This window comes from Pinus tabuliformis, chromosome 4_2, assembly GCF_031772625.1.
Source record: "Pinus tabuliformis cultivar Carrire ecotype Pingquan chromosome 4_2, CPIR1, whole genome shotgun sequence".
NCBI lineage: Eukaryota > Viridiplantae > Streptophyta > Pinopsida > Pinales > Pinaceae > Pinus > Pinus tabuliformis.
Window position 1 is genome coordinate 735209274 of NC_142304.1, and position 4464 is coordinate 735213737.

Here is a 4464-nt window from a genome sequence, read left to right on the forward strand (position 1 = left end):
ATTTTTATATTAAAATATTTTAATATTGAATAAATGAATTTAGAGTTAAAAGAAAATTAACTTAACAATATTTAATTAAAAAAAAATCCATTTTCATTTTCTTAATCTTAATGGGTCTTCTTTCTATTTCTATTATAACAAGAGCCACGTGGTCACATGTCACTGCTTATTTGTACACATGATTCATATGCATGTAGTTTTTATTTCAATTAGTTATGATGTTATGTCTGAAGAAGAAAATGAACCTATAGCTAAGGTTCATATATAAGGAAATTTTAGGTAACTGGTTGCTTAAAAAAAAAAAAAGGCCAAGTATTTTGAAACTAATACCAAACTATTCAATTTTAGTTTCTAATTTCAAACTATTGAATCTAAATTTCCAAGTGTAATTTTATAAAGTGTTCTTAATTGAAGAAAAAATGGGGTTTTTATAATATCATTTTTTTTGTAAGCTAATTCTATTTTTATTGGTATTTATTTACATGGAATGGGAAAACAAGTTTTTTTTTGCAAGAATTACTTTTAGCTATGTTTTTCCAAAAATGACATTTGTTTTGTTGTTTTTTTTTAGTTTAATTGTGTAGTGATATTTATAGATATTAGTTTGATAGATAACCCATTTTCTAAAACAAATAATTAAATAGTTAGGTCAAATTGATATTTTCTTATGTAGTGCCCTCCTCCCACATCTACCTGAGTAATCGAAAAACTGGGGTAAACATGTGACGAGAATTTAATATGATATGATTCGACTTCCTAAGTCATGTTAAGGAAGTGGAACCGATAGAAACACACCATACAGAGCTTCAACGTCAACAATAGGACTCCTAAGAACCATCCCAATATTTTTGCTAACTAGTCCCTGAGCCCCACTGAATTTTTAAGCTATTCAACCTCTAGACGCTACCATTCTATGGGCATGCTAGCATCTAGAGAGCTCTAGGTGCTACCACAAGCCTGCACGCATGCGTACAGGGACTATTTCCAGCAGACTTGTGCTAGAGTCTGCGGGATTTAAGGCACTTTTCAAGCCCATAATTTTAGCCACTTCCAAGAACTTGTTGTAATTTCTAGAATCCATTAAACACATGATGAAAAGATAAATAAACCAAAAATGAACTCCAAGACTATGCCTGACCATCCCCAAATGGGATTGATAGAATGCCCAAAACTTGTTGTAATCTCCAGAATCCATTAAACACATGACGAAAAGATAAATAAACCAAAAACAAACTCTAGGACTAGGCCTGGCCATCCCCAACTGGGGCTGACATTCTGTCAAACACTTGGCATAAATGGAATCTACAGTTGTAAATGACATATCTAAGCATAGGGGTCTCATAGTTATCTGATATTCACTATGAGGCATTGTTTCCTTATCACTATAGTTGTAGTTTCATCCATTAAGCCATAGATACACTATTCATTCATATACAAGTAAAAAATGATGGGATCCATACATACGCACTTTCATAATACATATTCATAACTAGCATAATGACAAAAAAATACCAAGGATACAATAGCCATAGAATCCACATATAACAAGTATATTTCTCCTAGAAGTACAAGGAGAAATAACCTTATATTAATGATGCAAAGGCTAGCCCGGTATGGGACTACCATGCTCCACCTGACCATAAAATGGCTCAGCCAAATATCCCTTCATCCATTCACCCTCGTGCCATATTCCAATCATGAATGTGGGATCTCATAGAACACACCAATAAAAAACCATTCAGGGCTTCCAGAGGCCATCCTCCTTAACCCATCAAATAGTAATACCACCTCACGGTCAGACATCACAAAACCAACATCAGATTGATCTCTATCCAAGTGTTCCAAGGATTCCATAGTGTTTTTCCAACCAAGGCTTCCAGGACTAGTAACTAAACCCACAAATTTTACCGGGGTTTGAGAGCGTTTGTCTAACCAAGGCTTCCACGACTAGTAATTCAACCCACCAATGACTTCCAGAGTGTTTCTCCAACCAAGATTTGAAGGAATAGTAACTCAACCCAAGCTGTTACAGGGCTTCCATAGAATTTTTCCAACCATGGCTTCTAGGACTAATAACTCAACCCAAGCTAAGGAAACATGAGAACCAACCAAAAAGAGATGAAATAAACCCACAATCTCCATGGCTATCCAGGAAATGGCAAGGCTAGGTAATCCACTGTCAATATCGACCATCCTCTAGGTCAATGAAAGATCATAACCAACAAACCACATACATATGCCATGCATGCCAACACTAGTGAAGAAAACATACATGCAACTCAGTACCTCCAAGAAAAAGCCACTGTAGCTACTGATCCGAATGTCTTCTTGCACTTTCATTCTCTTCCTTTTCCTTCTTGATCCAAAAATCCTAATATGCCACACTCCCCAAGAGTGCTCTAAGAAATATCTAAGTGGCCAAGAGTATGAGAGGGAGTGAATAGAGAGAGAGCTCAAAAACTTAACTCACATAAGCTTACCCATTGATCGTGAGAATCCTTTTTATTAATGAGGCCTCTATTTTCTTCATTTTCCATTATTCTCCTTCATTTTCATCATCACATGCAACCTGTGACCTTTCACCTCCCTTGTCTCCAAATTTCCATTATTTTCATCAATCAATGTGCAAAAAATGCCATTTTTCCATTCCAAAGCATTAGCCAATTTCCTTAGACATTAATAACCAAATGAACACCCACACTAGGATGTCTTTCCCATCAATCAACTTGGAATAAGTGTCCCATCAACTGTGGTTATTATTTTTTCCTTTATTAACTTTTATTACATGGAATTTTCACCAGGGATGTTACAGAACCCTCGCCCTTGGGGGAACACCATCCTTGGTGTTCAAAAAAACCTATAACCACAAAATTTCTATAAGAAAAATATATTGTCAATGGAGCTTTATAACATAACTCGTTGCAGTATTTACAATTTATGTCTTCTAAAACAAGACAAACATATCGTTTACTGGATCTTTATAACATAAATCACTACGGTATTTACAATAACCACATATACACATACATATTTACTTCACCCAAGAAATAACCATATTGTCTTTGGAGCTTTATAAACTAGCTCAATATAGTATTTACAATAATATACACATATATACATCTACTCAAACAACAAATAGAATGATATGATGTCTATATCAATCAACAAGGGAATCTAGGGGCACAAACCTCCACCCTCAAAATAATACCAGGATTCACATCCTTCCGAGGAAGTCCAAAATCCACTGTAAAAGTCAAATCTGCATCCAATGTCCATTGCTACAATCTTTCTCCACTTATCCTCTCAGTGAAAAGTTACTGGCTCATTGTTCCACGACACACTCCCAATGTGCACTTGATTCCATCAAGTAATGCTAATGACCAAAATAAATCCATCCCCAACCTTCGCTTCTTTGCAACATAGTCCCTAGGGAAATCTGGTCACCCCCTTCCGTGTAGCCACACACCTTCCAAGTTCCACTGCCACCCCCATCCCGGGTAGTCCATCCCTTGGAAAGTCTTCCTCACATCAGAAGATACAAAAACCAAGGCATATCACTAGCTTAAAACCATCATACTAGTCATAGCATGCTCATAGAAACAAATTGACACTATTGGGTACTAGTATCCCACAATGGCCCTACTCTTGAAGTTCTTTACCAGCATACTGCTACATGTTCATTTTTCTTTCACTGCTATTGTTGATTATTTCAATTGATTTCAACCACCTACCTAGGCATTTTCGTGCTTCATGTACCAAGCACATAACTTCCATTGGATTTGAAATAAATTCGCATCATAACTCATTGGTAGCTCGTCAATAAGGTACACTTGCAATCCTGTTTACTTCCTGTCACAACAAGTCAAACTAACAGTTTGATCAAATCATCATGAATAAACATATGACATTAGGTTAGCTCAAAATACAACCATCATAGATGAAAATCATAAATCACATGTAACCATTATAGAACATAATCATAAATCACATGTAACCATCATAAAACATAATCATAGATCACATGTAATCATCATAGACCATAATCATAAATCACATGAATAATAAAACTAAAATAAAATGTTGATACTTATCCTTTAATCAATCCTTAACTTCTACATTTGTCTTTATTGCGTACACACTCTGGATTAGTCGCCACACCCGAAACACACCTAGTGCATTCTCATCGACCATGTGCACATACACACAATGTGCATCACACACAGAAAACCACACATGACATACAACACATACACCTACACCCAGTGTAGAACAAAACACAATACATATACCTACATCCGGTGTACACCACAATACATATACATACAGAAAGTACAAAACAGCAAATACACATGTCACGATACCAAGATTACACCATGCACATAGGTAATATTGCATGTACACAACACAACATGTACGACATGCACATAATACCACCGCATGTACACTAGTACTGCATGTACAACA